Source organism: Mus pahari, chromosome 12 (genome assembly GCF_900095145.1).
Source record: "Mus pahari chromosome 12, PAHARI_EIJ_v1.1, whole genome shotgun sequence".
NCBI lineage: Eukaryota > Metazoa > Chordata > Mammalia > Rodentia > Muridae > Mus > Mus pahari.
This window is the reverse complement of record NC_034601.1, coordinates 39,528,197-39,546,058: the sequence shown is the minus strand read 5'-3', so window position 1 is coordinate 39,546,058 and position 17,862 is coordinate 39,528,197. Positions and strand designations below refer to the sequence as shown.

The 17,862-nt window shown below is 40.8% G+C and overlaps 2 pseudogenes; both read left to right on the top strand.

Moving 5' to 3' along the window:
• The first annotated feature begins 4,938 nt into the window (after positions 1 to 4,938).
• LOC110329789 overlaps positions 4,939 to 17,862 on the top strand; it is a 13,696-nt pseudogene continuing 772 nt past the window's right edge.
• On the top strand, positions 8,683 to 9,663 carry LOC110329790 (annotated as a pseudogene).

Here is a 17,862-nt window from a genome sequence, read left to right as displayed (position 1 = left end):
ATATCTAATAAAAAAAGTAAAAAAAGGAATTGATTTAAAAAAAAGCTTTGCCAGTTTCTCATGACATTGTACTTCTCATAAGGTATGTCTTGTGCTGGAATTCTCATTTGTATGTCTAGATCAATTCCCCAGCTTTTCCCATCCTTCTCTGTGACTCTGAAGGGGATTCATTAGGAGCACTGTCAAAAAACTGGCAGTAAATGTAGATAGGTCAACAAGTAGGAAGAAAGTCAAGTCACAATATTGCTCCTGTTGAGATGTCACATTGAATGTCACTACTGTGGTCAATTCAGCTGCACACTGGAGCAGGGATGTAGAGGACAGAGAAAAGAATATCCCCAGGGTTCCTGGTCAGTCATTCCCATTGAAATATTGAACTCTTGTTTCAGTAAATGACCCTTCCCTTTAAAAACAAAAAAAGAAGAGTGATTGAGGAAAATACTTGTAGACAGTCTGTGACCTCCACATGAGCACTGCATATACATGCATACACCTCATACCTATACACATATCAATATACTATATATTTTACATGTATATGACATATATATTATATATGTACCAAAAATAAACACACATTTTTAAAAAGAAAATACTGCCCCCCAGCAGCCATTAGATGCCTATATTTTCTTACAGAGAGATAGGACCTTATGACCCCCTAACCCTTCAAGAACCATGCTTTGATATTACCAATCTTGTATAGGTCTTGTCCAAGTAATCACAGCTGCTGTCTTAGCTAGGGTTCCATGGCTGTGAAGAGACATCATGACCATGGCAACTCTTACAAACAAAAACTTTTAATTTGGGCTACCTTACACTTTGAGATGTTTAATCCATTATCATCATGATGGGAAACATGTAGCATGTAGACAAATGTGGTGCTGGAGGAGTCCAGTGTTCTACAAATTGATCGACAGACAATAGAAGTATCTATCTAAGTACATCCTGAGCATTTATAATTTTAAAACCTGACTTCACAATGACACACTGCCTCCAACATAGCCACACTTCCTACTAATGCCACTCCCTATGGTCAAGCAATGGTCCCAGCTCCAACTAATTGGTTTTTAAGAGTTTTGGTCAACCCAGAGACTGCCCCCACCAAGGGGTTGATCCCATAAACAACCACCAAACGTAGACACTATTGCATATGCCAACAAAATTTTGCTGACAGCACCCTGATATAGCTGTCTCCTGTGAGGTTATGCCAGTGCCTGGCAAATACAGAAGTGGATGCTCACAGTCATCTATTGGATGGAGCACAGGTTCCACAATGGAGGGGCTAGAGAAATTATACAAGGCACTCAAGGGGTCTGCAACCCTATAGGAGGAACAACAATATGCACTAACCAGTACCCCCAGAGCTCGTGTCTCTAGCTACATAAGTAGCAGAGAATGGCCTAGTTGGCCATTAATGGGAGGAGAGGCCCTTGGTCTTGTGAAGATTCTATTCCCCAGTATGGGAATGCCAGGGTCAGGAAGCAGGAGTAGTGGGTTGGGGAGCAGGGGGAGGGGAGAGAGTATAGGGGGTTTTCTGAATGGAAAGTAGGAAAGGGGATAGCATTTGAAATGTAAATGAAGAAAATATCTAATTAAAAAAAAAGAATTGTGGTCATAGTGCCTTTTCACAGCAATGAAACCCATACTAAGACAGAAGTTGGTACTGGGCACTGAGATATTGCTATTCATGTTTCTGCTTGGAGGAATGTGGATTTGGTGACTTTAGATTAGGAAAGCAGTAAAATGCTTTAAGTGGGGACTAATGTTTCATACTAGAAGGTAAATGGAAAACAGTGGTGTTGAGTGTGATTTGAATCAGCAGATTCAAAGTGTTTAAGATGGGAAGAATTTTAGTATGTTGCCTAGAGATCATTCTTCTACTATTTTGGTGAAGAATGTGTCTGCTTTTTGCTCTTGATCAAAAAGTCTGCCAGAGGCTAAGTTGGAGAGATTTCGATTAATTGCATTAGTACAGGAAATCTCAAAACAGCTTAGTATTGACTCCATCCTATGTTTCACTATTATGAAGAGCACTTGATGAGAGAAACTTCAGCAAGGAAAAATATAAAATGTATGGTTCAAGGAGGAAAGCACTACAAGGAAGTGGAATAAAGCTAAATTCTGTGTTCGAGGAGATAAATAGATCAACAATATTGAATGGAATTACTTGAGTGGTGACCTCAAAGGAAAGATCCTGCCTAGCTAGGCTTCCATCTTGTGAAAAGCTTAGGTCCAGACCTGGTGATTCACACCTTTAATTTCAGTACTCAGAATATAGAGGAATGCAGATCTCTTAGTTGAACACCACTGTGGTTATAGAACAAGTTCCAAGACATCTAAGATTAATCAGTGAAGGAAGCCATTATAAGCATAGTGAACATGTAATTCAAAGAGGGGCTAGGTTCTGGCCCAGCAAGCAGCAGAACTTGGTAGTTTCAACCATATGGTTCTGGCTTTAGAATCAAGGACAAAATAAATAAATAAATAAAATTGATGAATTTGAAACAAAGAAAGTTGCTGAGGCAAGATGTGTGACAGGGGTGTCCGTAGTTGGAGACCTTGAAAGAACATTGTGTGAAGCTGTATAAGTGAACCCTGGATTGCCATGGAGACCTTAAGATGTCAGTGATGCCAGAGCCATCTCTGCTAGATACTTGCTTGGGAAAGCTGCTAACAGTAAGTAGAACCAGACCAAGACAAAAAAAGTATTTTGCAGTCATTCATCCATAGGTACTGCCCATGCCTTTAATGGTATAAAAACTGTTTTATGGGCTGGAGAGATGGCTCAGTGGGTAAGATTACCCGACTGCTCTTCCAAAGGTCCAGAGTTCAAATCCCAGCAACCACATGGTGGCTCACAACCATCCGTAACAAGATCTCTTCTGGAGTGTCTGAAGACAGCTACAGTATACTTACATATAATAAATAAATAAAATAAAATAAACTGTTTTACATTTGACATTCACATTTTTACATACCTTAGGTTTCTATTAAAATCTCTCTTATATCAGGGTCTGATATGGCTTTGTTCATAGCTGTGACTAATCTTTGTTAAAAAAAAAAATCAATGAAGGCATCTCCATAGCTTTGTATAATCTTTGTAGATGTGGTAGACCTTTTCCCAGGCTCCTTAACTTTATCCCATCTCTTAAAGCCACTAAGTAACATGGTTCTACAATAGCATCAAAAATTGAATCAGTTCTTATATTTCAGAGTATCACCCTTCACCCAGCAACTGATCTTTTGTTATGTTAATTTCACTCACTCCCTTTTACTTTTAATATTTGTGGCTTCTTTGCTCCATTGTGTTAACCATTACAACTGGGGACTGGCCTCTAGTACAGGTGCCATCAGCCCCTTCTGGTGTGGTGAAATAATTGTATTTTGAGTAGCTGAGTTATTGAGAATTTGTTTCACATAAGGTGAGTGCATCCCATATGAAATTATTACCCCTTTAAGTATCTTAGCTATATCACTTCTCTAGGACAGGATTCAATCAATATCAAAACCTTGTTCCCCACCATTAGCCAGAATATACTAGGAAATCTGATGGTGGTGATGTCATAACCCTAGTCTACACCTCCCCCACTCTGGTGGCATGCTTGGTTTGAAATTAACCCTCTCCCTCAAACATCCTCCCACCTTCTCATATATCTTCTCATATATCCTCTAATTTAACTGCACTCCAGCACTTTTTTTTCCACCTTGCCTCCTGTGGGAAACTCCTGCTTTCTTTCTCAGTCACTAAGACAGAACCTTTTTGTTCTCCCTTTTCTTCTGCTCCTCATCTCCAAAGAACTTCCACTTCCACTTGCAAATTTGTCAGTTGCACAGCCAACTCTGCAAACTTTTCAGAAAACAGAGAGCAGAGTGAACCTTACTGTTTTACCATTTCATGCATTTTTTATTTCTTAGATCATGCCATTTTTACCCACAATTTTTCCAGTTGTACAGACATTTTCCTAACCATTTAAAAAATGGAATATAAGAAGAAAAAGAAAAAAAGAAAAATCCTTTCTGGGAGCAAAGCAGGGGATATCCTAGAACTACCAGCCACAACAAATTTTTTGCTGGTATCTTGAAAAACAATATCTATCACCTTTTCCCTTGCCGTTTTCTCTATGGCACTGGAAATTAAATTTCCCATTCTGCTTAGCCCCATGTTTTGGCATCACATGTACTGGACTTTGCTACCTTGTGGGTTCTTTTTTCTACCATTCTCCACCCTTCCAAAGCCCTAACATGAGATAAGAGATAAAAACTGATGGAGAGGAAGTGAAAAGATACCTGAATAAAATGAGAGGTCAGAAAGTAGGCAATATTATCTTTATACTACTTAGTGCCTATTAGGAGCATTAAGTTCCTTGGGTTAAGTTTGATCTTCACCACCAGGATATCTAATTTCCTCTTCTTTCTTCTTTGAGCATGACTACATAATAAATAAGCCAAGACCAACAGAAACAAAGAGCAATCAACCAACAACCCACCCTGACCCTAACTAAGATCCCTAGTGTTTTTATGTCCTCTGAAAAGTCCCTAAATTCCAAACATCACACAATCACAGAAACTACATGTTGCTGGCAAAATCACATTCGTGTTAGAGTACAAGTCAAATCATAGATAGCTCTTACGGACAGTCTGAAGCAGCCCCATATCCCACATTGGAATTAAAATGAAAACATATTATTATAATATATCTGGGTATTTAAAAAACAAAAATGTCAAAAACATTGTCACTTCAGTAATGTATATCCTGTGCCATTATATGCTGGAAGTATGTGATCTGATTTTTAACTTTGATTTTATTGGGGATTGCAGATAAAAGATTGCCTGAGGACTTTGCTACTAACAGTATGAGCTTTAGCTCCCATTTTACAACACCCCTGCTTGTCCTGGACACAGAGAGCAGTGAGTGTGCCTTCCCCACACTCAACACAATAGGACAAGGATCCTTGACCACAGCCTGCAGAAATCCTAGAAACATGACTACAGAACATGTTAATGGAAGTCATACTGAAGAGCCCATGGATACTACTTCTGCATTTATCCATTTATAAAAATTTCAGACACTTCTTGATGTTTGTTTACCAAAAAACAATGCTGGAAAACTAGATGAATTTTACACTGCTGAGCTCGTTGCACATAGTGATTTAGATGAAAGAGCTATCAAAGCTTTAAAAGAGTTCAATGAATATAGTGAATTGACAGTGTTTCGACATTTTTTTTTATTATTTTCTTTATTTACATTTCAAATGCTATCCCGAAAGATTCCCATACCCCTCCCCCCACCTCTGTTCCCCTACCCACCCACTCCCACTACTTGGCCCAGGCCTTGCCTTGTGCTAGGTCATATGGAGTTTGGGAGACCAAGGAGCCTCTATTCCCACTGTTGGCCGATTAGGTCATCTTCTGCTACAAATGCAGCTAGAAACACAAACCCAGGGGGTACTAGTTAGTTCCTGTTGTTGTTCCACCTACAGGGTTGCAGCCCCCTTCAGGTACTTGGGTACTTTCTCTAGTTCCTGCATTGGGGACCCTGTGTTCCATCCAGTAGCTGGCTGTGATCATCCATTTCGGTGTTTACCAGGCACTGGCGTAGCCTCACAAGAGGCCACAATATCAGGGACCCTTCAGCAGTATCTTGCCGGCATGAGCATGAGCATTAGTATCTAGGTTTGGTGGCTGATGATGGGATGGACTCCGAATGGGGTCCTCTCTGGATAGTCCATCCCTTCATCCCAGCTCCAAACTTTGTCGCTGTACCTATAATTTTTCATGGGAGTTATGTTCCTCATTCATTTTAAAGGCAGTGATCTCTCATGTTCCAAACAAAGGTGCCCTTTTTATATGAAGTCATGAAAACTTGTAAGTGGAAAGAGAAAGAGACCAAAGTAGTGAACTCTAGTAAAGGGCCACATGAAGCAAAGATTAACTCACTCTTGTGAAGAACAGACTACACACTTGATGTGACTACAGAACAGAGGAAATATGGGGAACCACCTACAGATTGGGTTTATTCAGGTCAGCAGTTAGTTGTCTGTTGGCACTGAGGTATTTGTGGGGAAGATCCCTAGAGATCTGTTTGAGATGGCCCTATTCCATTATTGTAGAAAGCTGTACCTGTATGATATGTTCATGTAATGGTGGATCCCCCTCACTGGCCTCAATGGGGGTAGGTGTTTGTCACTTTTTGTACAAAAGAAGAAACACAAGAGGCTGTTAAACAGCATAATAGTCATAAAATTCATTCTAGACAGCAAATTGGTGTCAGCATCTCAGTTGTCAACAACAGGGGGGTTGTGGGCTCTGTTTTTAAGAGTAAAACCAAGAAACATTCTTGAAGAATTTAGTAAAGCATCCCAGGGTCTCACAGCCCTAATTTTATACTCCCTACTAGATGAAAAGAAAAGGAAAAAAAGAGAAGCTTTTGCTTTCTCCACTATAAAGATCACAAAAGAACTGCCAAGGTAAGGTGCAAATTAACAAGTGATAAAGTCAAAGTCTGGGGGAATGTTGGGACTGTTGAATTGGCTGATTCTTTGGAAGACCCTGATCCTGAAGTTATGGCAGAGGTAAAAGTGCTGTGTGTATGCTACCTTGCTAGTAACGTAACAGAAGAAATTTTACAAAAGTTGTTTATTCAGTTTAGGAAACTGGAACAAGTGAAGAAGCTAAAAGATTGAGCTTTCAGTGAATTTTGTATTGTGACTGTCAAGGCTATGGAAGAATGAATGCTAAATAGTTGGAGAGAAAAATATATTGGACTTGTTTATGCTGAGTGACTATATCAGAAGAGAAAATAAAAAAATCTCATAGGCAAACAGCAAAGAATCAGATGTATGACAATTACTACTATTATGGATCCTCTCATATGATCCCTCCCCAACAAGAGATCAAGAGCATGGAGGTAGAGGTGGCTATGAATATCCTCTAGATTATTATGGATATGAAAATTATTATGATCATTACAGATGTGGTTACCATAACTATCGTGGTGGATATGAAGAGCTATACTATGGTTATGAAGAGTTTCAAGTTAGAGCTACGGGAAGGGGTCATAGAGTAACAAGGGCTGCTGCTCCATCCAGAGGTTATGGGGCTACTCCTCCCCATTGTATAGTCAGTTATTCACAAAGGGGAGTCTCTGGATCAGCAAAAAGTGTTCATGGTGCCAAGAAGAGGTGCCCAACAACAAAAAAGAATAAAGAGGAGAGGGGATCAAGGTCAGTCCTGACCTACTACAATGAAGACTGATTGACTTGCTATGTGAGAATATACTGGTAGCTTGTATCTTTTTTGGAGTAATCACTTTTGAATGGTTTTCAGATATAGTTTCACCTGTAACCATCAGAGCTGGTTAACCAGGCATTCCAAATAGTGGTTCTATTCAGAACATATTTAAAGGGTTGGTTAACTACCTCAGAAGCAGAGGATTGAACAGTCTGTACTGTACATGAAAAATCTTTGTAGATAAAAGCAAGGCTTGTTAAACATGATATGAGACAGGATTTGAGGTCTTTTATGTGCTCAAGCTACACCTAGTGTGATACACAGTCTCCTTCTGATATGTGTGGATCAATTATGTGCTCAAGCTACACCTAGTGTGATACACAGTCTCCTTCTGATATGTGTGGATCAAGTTGTAAAATTCTAGTCCCCGCTGGTGCCATGTCTGCCTATACACTATATATGCTTCCTACAATGATAAATGGACTAATTCTCTGAAACTGTAAGAAAGCCCAATGAAATGTTTTCATTCATAAGAGTTGCTGTTTTCATGGTTCTTCTTCACAGCAATGAAACCCTAAGACAATGCATCTAAGAAATGAGAAATGATATTTACACTCTGTATACCCTTGTCTCCTTTCTGTAAATTGAGGCTAATTGTCATTCTTGGAATATGGAAGTTAAGTAAATTAATACATGTAGAACACACAGCTTCTAACATGTAGTAAGTGTTCTTTAAATACCAACATTCATATTTTTCAACTGTTGTGATGTGCGGTGTGGGTTTAAAAAAATGGGGGATAACAAAGTATTCTTCAAAGAATCTTGGGGAAAAAATTGTTTTCAATCCTGAACTGGATTAGTGTATAACTCTTCCAGGAAAGTGCTTCACCTAATACAAGAAGGTGATTACTACATTGGAAAATCTAGCAAGCATTGCAAGAATACAAATGTAATACTGTGAGTAACTTGAAGGGCCAGGCTGGAGGTCCACATCATTCAGCAGTAAGTGAAGTTCATTCCTATTATCTCATTTCTATCTACTGTAGACCTTTGCAACAGAAGACTTCTCTCTAAAGCCTGTCCCCCATGTCTTAAATATCACTCTTTTCATGAGACAGAAGGGCAAGAAAGTATGACCAACAGCTACTGGTGCAAATTAAGAAATGTTAACTGGACATAGGTCAGAAGTAATGAGTAACTATATCTGTGCATCATCTATATTAGGAAACACAATTCAAACACATTTTTACCCAAAACATATTAAAAGGATAAAAATTGGCAATGAGGAAATGACTTCATTGGTAAAATGTTTACCATGCAAGCATAAAAACCTGAGTTAAGATTCCCAATAACCTGTGCTGGAGCCATTGTTGCCTAGCCCAGGTCAAGCTGCTGCTGCTAGCTGTCGTCCCCAATTTAGCACTAGCAGTCTCAAAAGATTCAAAATCCAAGATGGCAACCCTCAAGGACCAGCTGATTGTGAATCTCCTTAAGGAAGAACTGGGTCCCCAGAAGAAGATTACAGTTGTTGGGGTTTGTGCTGTTGGCATGGCTTGTGCCATCAGTATCTTAACAAAGGACTAGCAGATGAGCTTGCCCTTGTTGATGTCATGGAAGACAAGCTAAAGGGAAAGATGATGGATCTCCAGCATGGCAGCCTCTTTCTTAAAACACAAAAACATTGTCTCTAGCAAAGGCTATTGTGTAACTTCAAACTCCAAGATGGTCATCATCAGTGGGGCTAGTCATCATGAGGAAAAGAGCCAACTTAATCTGGTCTAGCTAAATGTGAACATCTTCAAGTTCATCATTCCAAAGATTGGGAAGTACAGTCCACACTATAAGCTGCTTGTTGTCTCCAATCCAGTGGTTATCTTGACCTACATGGCTTGGAAAATCATTGGCTTTCCCAAAAGTCAAATTATTGAAAGTGCTCGCAATCTGGATTTACCTGATGGAAGAAAGGCTGGAGGTTCACCTGCTGCTCTGTCACAGCTTGGTCTTGGGAGAACATGGTGACTCCAGTGTGCCTGCGTGGACTGTTGTGAACGTTGCTAGTGTCTTCCTGAAGTCTCTGAACCCAGAACTGGTCACTGATGCAAATAAGGAGCAATGGAAGGATGTTCACAAATAGGTGGTTGACAGTATATATGAGGTGATCAAGCTGAGAGGTTACACATCCTGGGACATTGGCCTATCTGTGGCAGACTTGGATGAGAGCATAATGAAGAACCTTAGGTGGGTACATCCCATTTCCACCACAATTAAGGGTCTCTATGGAATCAGTGATGATGTCTTCCTCAGGGTCCTATGTATCCTGGGACAAAATGGAATCTCAGATGGTATGAAGTAACACTGACTCCTGAGGAAGAGGCCTACCTGAAGAACAGTGCAGATGCCCTCTGGGGAATCCAGAAAGAGCTACAGTTCTAAAGACTTCCCAGGTTCCTAGCACTTCACTGTCCAGGTAGCAGCAGGTTTTCTATGAAGACCACACCCTTCTCATCTGAGCTGTGGTTAGTACAGTGGTGTTGAGGTGGTGTGGGGGAAACACCTCAGTTCTCTCAGCTCTGCCCTGCTGAGTGGTACTAGTATAGTAGTAACCTGGATAGTGTGACAGTCCCACTGTCTCCAAGACACACATTGCCAACTGTGCAGACTTCGAATATCCTGTGAGCCTGCTGCATTGCTACCCTGTGCATCCTCACCAAACATGCCTAGGTTAGTCAGTTCCCAGTTAGTCATAACCTGGCTCCAGTGTGTAAGTCCATTAGGCATATCTTGCTCACAAATGTTCTACAGGATATTTTATGTATTGTATGTGTTTGTAGTGTACATTGCAATATTATGTGAAATGTAAGATCTGCCTATGGATGATGGAACCAGCCACTCATGTGTCATGCCAATGAAAATACCGAATAATCCATGAACAGTGAAAAAAAAAAGATTCCCAACATCCAGGTTTTAAAAAATAAATAAATTCAGTTTTGTACACTTATAATTGCAATAATTGCAATATAGGAGAAGTAGGGTCCTTGTAGCTTGCTGGGCAGCTCATCTATCCCAAATGTAAGCTCTGGATTTTTGAGAGACCTTATACTAAAAATACAGTAAGGACTGGACATCGGGGATTGCCACATGGCCAGGAAAATGAATGGAAATCTTCAACTGACAAGGGAGGGGAGGTAGGGGGTCATCTCCAGGATAAGACAGATTTCTGGAATAAGGAAGGCACCCAAAGATCAAAGGAGATTGTCCCTAGCTGTGACTCACAGCACTAGGGATATAGAACCTGAAGAGGCCACCTCCTGTAACCAGGCAGGAACCCTAGTGGAGCAATAGAGACACTAACCCACCCACACTTTCAACCCCAAATTCATCCTGTCTACAAGAAATTCGGGGATGTGGGAATAGATCAGTGACAGAGGGAATGGCCAAATAATAACTGGCCCAACTTGAGATACATCCCATGAGCAAGCACCCATCACTGACATTATTAGTGATACTCAGTTATGCTTGCAGACAGGAGTCTAACATGGCTGACTCTGAGAGTCTCTACCCAGCAGCTGACTCAGATAGATGCAGACTCCCACTGCCAAACAGTGAATGGGTCCAACAAACCTGGAACCTTGGGGCTCTCAGAGACTAAAAGACAAACCAAGAACATGTATAGGCTGGACTTAGGCTTTCGCACATATATGTAGCAGGAGTGCAGCTTGGTCTTCATGTGGTTCCCAAACAACTGGAAAGGGGGCTATAGCAAAAGCTGTTGCCTGTACATGGGATATGTTCTTCTAGCTGGGTTGCCTTGTCTGGCCTCAGTGAAAAAGGATGCACCTAGCTTCACAAAGATTTGATTTGCCAAGGTAGGGGATATTCAAAGATGCACCCACTGGCTCAAAGGAGAAGAGAGGGATGAGGAGACAGATTTTGAAAGGGGTGCCAGGAGGGATGTAAAGTCAATAAGCAGAATATTAATAATAATAATTTTTTGTTGTTTTTCGAGACAGGGTTTCTCTGTGTAGTCCTGGCTGTCCTGGAACTCACTATGTAGACCAGGCTGGCCTCAAACTCAGAAATCTGCCTGCCTCTGCCTCCCAAGTGCTGGGATTAAAGGCGTGCACCACCACACCCAGCCAATAAATTAATTTTTTATAATTTTTTAAAACACAGTGAAGAATCAATTGAATAAGACTCCTGATGTTAGCCTCTGGTCCCTACATGCCTGCACATACATATGTATGTGAGCCCACACATAAATGCATATATATACATATATATATACATACACATAAAAATATAGAAATTCATAAAAATAAATATCAAGCAAGATTCTTCATTGATCTACCAGAAGCAAACATTTATGGCTTTCATTGTAAACAGCCATAAAAGTATTTCTTTTGATGTCACTTTGTGTAAAGAGGCAGCAGTACCATCTCCCATAGTTAGAATATAAATGACCTAATTTGTGTTATCCAAAATAACCATAGATTTAGAGTAGAATCTTTGAGATAGCCATATTTTGAGATGACTGGAGAGGTGTTAGGTACAGGCTTACACAGAAATCAAGTTTGAACTAAGGCTAGGAGAGCAATTCTGTGGGTCTAGATGAGAAAAGCACATTCAGTAACAGGAGTGGGGGAAAGCTAAGAAATACACATTTCATTCAATAAACAAAAGGAATGGGGAACTGGCTGCTGTTGAAGAGTCTGGGGCACAAGGGTGTTGATGGGATACTCTAAAGATATATGGTTGCATTCTGAAAGATGACTCTTAAAAAAGAGACTAGATCTCCTTTGGGCACCACTCGCACATCCCTATCAATTACTGTAATACACCTGAGCCTACTTACTGTAATCATTAGATTGGGGGAGGGGATAATGAATTCCTACTTGGAATTCATACTTGGTTTGGCTTTAACAGGCTGTCAGCACAAACTGGTTATTAGCTGACCAAGGGTGTGGTTCTCTCCATCTCCCTGAAGCTGAGATTTCAGATTTTCTAGTAGTGGGCTTGCATGTGCATTAACTCTAAAGGCTCATGCTTACTTATTCCCCACTTGATAGGAAAATACTTCTAGCACCATGCGTGCCTGTGTGCTGTAGTTAACTCTGGGTAAAATGGATTAGACTTCAAATTGTAAACAATTGTTATCTAGATGCTCCTGAGTTTCTCTGGTTGTGGTCTCTTAAGTAGAGCCAACATGCCCAGGTTAGTTTCCATGTTTGTCTGGCATGCAGGAAAGTGCCCAGGGCAGAAATGCTGCTCTAGAGTCCACAAGTACCATTGCTGGTTTGTCAACCAGAGTTGACTTCATTTTTCCTGAATGTATGTGTAGTATGTGCTTTCAGAATCCAGATGAAGGCAACAATTCCCCTGGAACTGGACATCTTGAGCTGCCATGTGGTGCTATGACTGAATCAAGCTTCTACGGAAGAGCAACCAATGCTCTCAACCACTGAGCCATCTCATCTCCTTAGACCCCAAACTTTTAAACCTAACGTTTCAATAAAGTCTTGTTCTCTCAACAAGAAAAAAAACGAAGGAAGGAAGGAAGGAAGGAAGGAAGGAAGGAAGGAAGGAAGGAAGGAAGGAAGGAAGGAAAAGAGAAAAGAAAAGAAAAGAAAANNNNAAGGGAAGAAAAGAAAAGAAAAGAAAAGAAAGAAAAGAAAAGAAAAGAAAAGAAAAGAAAAGAAAAGAAAAAAGAAAAGAAAGACTTTATTCCAGGACTCTGTCTCCTTTGAACAAGTGAATGTACCCTTGAGTATCCCCCACCTTGGCACATCAAATCTTTATGAAGCTAAGTGCATCCTCTCCCACTGAGGCCAGACTAGATCTGTTAAGGGCATGAGAGATGCAAGGACATCTCCAAATAGAACAGATGATAGCAGACATTTCAGTTCTGTGATGACATAGGGGAAGTGCCACCAAACAGCTTCATGTGAAGGAAGACAAATACTAGAGACAAAGAGGTACAGCAAGGAAATGAATAGGGCAGAATCAAATAAAATTAAATAGCTATGAAAATCCAGTATGGATGACTACTGTTTTATAAACTAATGAAAAATTGAATTTTGGAGAATTGTATAGATGAGTAATAAATATACATCAATGCCAACCCACTTGCTCCTGTAACTCCTCTCATGTCTCTTAATTTCCCTGCCTCTTAATTTTATGACCTCTTTAAGTATTGTTACATGCACACACAATCTGAGTCCATTTAGTGTTGTTTATAAGTACATTGTGTGTTTAGGATTGACACGTTATGGGGTAAACAACCTAACAGAAGACTGCAACAGAGTAATTCTCCACTCAAATGTCAATATTAGCTTCTTTATACTTTCTAATTTTTTTCCTCTATTCTGTGTGTTTGGGGCTATAGCAATTTAGACATGCTATCTCCTGCCACAAATAGCCTTTCTTTGTGGAGTGTAAAGTTGAAGATTGGGGACATTTACTGATGGAACAATGTTTCTGCTCACACATTCTTTTTCAGTTTCCTGAATAGGAAGCAGCCCTGACCTTTAGGTTTATCATGCAGTGCCCTCTGAAACCCCATGGTTAGCACTGATTCCACTTATGTTAGCCAAAAGGAGTAACTGATGATATCTTGTTATGAAAATCAATCTGGTATATCCACTTAATTCTGCAGAAGGTAGATTATCAGTAGGGTCTGATCCCTGCCACGAGACAGATACTTCTTGAGTGCCTTGGTGGTCAAAGTAGCATTGTTTGGTGAAAGGACAATACATGTGTGCCTTATTTTCCTCAAAACCTCAGTTTTGAATTGACTTTTTCATATGAGATAACACAGAAGTCAGATTTGACTTCTGTTGTAAAGATAAACAATTTCTTCAACACAGTTTGTGTTAGGGAGATTATCCTTTCTCCATTGTATGAAAAAAAAGGAAAGGGAATGGGAGCACTAGTCATGAAGGAGAGAGGACAAGAAGGAAGGCATGAAGGATGGAAGGAAGGAAGGAAGGAAGGAAAGAAGGAAGGAAGGAAGGAAGGAAGGAAGGAAGGAAGGAAGGAAGGAAGGAAGGAAGTCATAAAGACTACCATGAATATTTTCTAACTAACAAACCAAATAACTGAAAACTAGAGAAGCTTAGAAACATATGGCCCACAAGGAAGCATTATGCGGAAATAAAAAGTCTGAACAAGTACAACTAGTAGTAAGACTACTGTAATAATGTAGACCAGTAATAATGTAACTCCCAATTGAAAAAATAAGAGTGCAGGACGTGATGCCTTTGCTGGACATTTCTACCACTTAAATAATAGCAAGTACCAAGCCTGCCCAAATCCACAGAGTTCTATTTCCATTTCACACAGATAACAAAACTAAAGACATCATAAGAAAGAAAAACTATAACAGAATATTCTTAATGAAGAGAGATGTCTCACAGCTTTTCATTAAATATAAGTGGCAGCATTTACAACTCTTGATTTTTGTACATCTTTATTAGCAGGGTTGTATGGAAAACACCAGGTCTGTTTCCAGATCATGAAATAATGGGACACTCTTGGTCCATGTTCAAAATAGCCTAGAAATGTCTGAATCTATGTAACTAATTCCATAACTGACCCTGCCTCTGCAGTTTCCATCTTCACTGATATCAGAACTCAACTTCTTTGGCTCTCCAATGTGAACTGAATACTACGGGATCTCCTTGAACATTCCAGGCCATCAGCAACAGCTTGGACAGTTGAGATACCCTCTCTCCTGGATTGTGCACTTATTAGAGTCTCTGCTTCTCCTGTGTAAGAATAACCATCTCGTCCCTTTTTAATATATATTCCTTCTATTGGTTCTGTTCTATTAAAAATCCTGATTCCTGCAAAGGTAAAGCCTAATTTTAACAAACAAACTTTAGGGATTTCAATTATACCTCATAGCACTATTGTTAGATGTTTATAAATGAAACTGTCTTAGCTAGGTTAACAATTAGAGTTTCTGTTGCTGTGGAGATACACCATGGCTAAAGCAACTCTTATAAAGGCTAACATTCGATCTTTGCTCCAGTGCACTGCCAGGGAGAGGGCGGCCAGGAGAAGTGACACAGCTTCTGGGAAAGATTCCCTTTCTGGCTCCAGTCACCCAGCACCTTTCTGGCCCGAGGAGGGGTGTCCACCTGGGAGGAGTCTCAAGGCCTGAGCTGGAAGGAGAGCATCTTTGCTCCTGTGCACTACCAGGGAGAGGGTGGCCTGGAGAAGCCACACAGCTTCTGGGAAAGATTCCCTTTCTGGCTCCAGTCACCCAGCACCTTTCTGGCCCGAGGAGGGGTGTCCACCTGGGAGGAGTCTCAAGGCCTGAGCTGGAAGGAGAGCATCTTTGCTCCTGTGCACTACCAGGGAGAGGGTGGCCTGGAGAAGCCACACAGCTTCTGGGAAAGATCCCGTTTCTGGTTCCGGTCATCCTCCGGCACCTTTCCTGCCCGAGGAGGGGCAGTCTCTGGGCCTGAACTGGTAGGAGGGTCATCTTTGTTCCAGTGCACTGTCAGGAAGAGGGCAGCCTGCAGAAGTGACACAGCTTCTGGGAAAGATCTCCTTTCTGGCTCCAGTCACCCGGTACCTTTCCCGCCCAAGAAAGGTTGCCTGCCTGGGAGGAGTCTCAAGGCCTGAGCTGGCAGGAGAGCCATCTTTGCTCCGGTTCACTTGGGCTCCAGTCTATGCTGGCAAGAGTGTGGACCTCAGAAGCTACACAGCTTAGGGACAGACAGAAGCAACCTAACTTCTGGGACAGACACTGTTGCAGGCTCCAGAAATTTGGGTACCTTCCTTGCCAGAGGAAAGGTGGCCACCTGTGAGGGCTCTGTCTGTCAGGTGTCCAGGGTCCTTCAGTGGTTAGTCTGTGCAGGAGAGTGAATAAACTGCAGAGGCAACACATCTTCTGGGACAGGCCCTGTTTAGGGCCTACATCTTCAGCAAGGAGGCAGATCTGAACGCAAGGACTCTGTGCACCTTCCCTGCTAGAGGAGACCTTCCCTGCAGAGAGTAATCTGACCACTGAGACTCAGGAGAGAGCTGGACTCAGAGGACTGCTGACAGAGGCTAACTGAATCACAGGAGGAACAAGCTCAAACCAGAGACAACTATAACAACTAACTCCAGAGACCACCAGATGGCAAAAGGCAAATGTAGGAATCTTACTAACAGAAACCAAGACCACTCACCATCATCAGAACCTAGCACTCCCACCTCAGTCAGTCCTGAATATCCCAACACACCCGAAAAGCAAGAATCAGATTTAAAAGCATACCTCATGATGCTGGTAGAGGACTTTATGAAGGGCATTTTTAAAGAAATGCAGGAGAACGCTGCTAAAGAGATAAAGGTCCTTAAAGAAATACAGGAGAATACTTTTAAAGAGGTAGAAGTCATAAAAGAGAGAGAGGAAAACAGAAACAAACAGGTGATGGAATTGAACAAAACCATCCAAGACCTAAAAAGGGAAATAGAAGCAATAAAGAAAACCCAAGATGTGACAACTCTAGAGATAGAAACGCTAGGAAAAAAATAGGGAACCATAGATGTGAGCATCAGCAATAGAATACAGGAGATAGAAGAGAGAATCTCAGGTGCAAAAGATTCCATAGAGAACATGGGCACAACAATCAAAGACAATGCAAAATGCAAAATGCAAAAAGATCCTAACTCAAAACATCCAGGAAATCTAGGACACAATGAGAAGACCAAACCTACAGATAATAGGAGTAGATGAGAATGAAGATTTTCGACTTAAAGGGCCAGCAAATATCTTCAATAAAATTATAGAAGAAAACACCCCGAACCTAAAGAACGAGATGCCCATGAACATAAAAGAAGCCTACAGAACTCCAAATAGACTGGATTAGAAAAGAAATTCCTCCCGACACATAATAATCAGAACAACAAATATACTACATAAAGATAGAATATTAAAAGCAGCAAGGGAAAAAGGCCAAGTAACATATAATGGATGGACTATTAGAATTACACCAGACTTCACACCAGAGACTATGAAAGCCAGAAGATGCTGGACAGATGTGATACAGACCGTAAGAGAACACAAATGCCAACACAGGTTACTATACCCAGCAAAACTCTCAATTGCCATAGATGGAGAAAGCAAAGTATTCCATGACAAAACCAAATTCACACAATATCTATCCATGAATCCAGCCCTTCAAATGATATTAAAAGGAAAGCATCAATACAAGGACGGAAACTCCATCCTAGAAAAACCAAGAAAGTAATCCTTAAACAAACCTAAAAGAAGACAGCCACAAGAACAAAATCCCAACTTAACAACAAAAATACCAGGAAGCAATTACTTTTCTTGAATTTCTCTTAACATCAATGGATTCAATTCCCCCATAAAAAGTCATAGACTAATAGACTGGCTACACAAACAGGACCCAACATTTTGCTGCTTACAGGAAACCCACCTCAGGGAAAAATATAGACACAGCCTCAAAGCGAAAGGCTGGAAAACAATTTTCAAGGAAATGGTCCGAAGAAACAAGCTGGAGTAGCCATTCTAATATCCAATAAAATTGGCTTCCAACCCAAAGTTATCAAAAAAGACAAGGAGGGGCACTTCATACTCATCAAAGGTAAAATCTACCAAGAGGAACTCTCAATTCT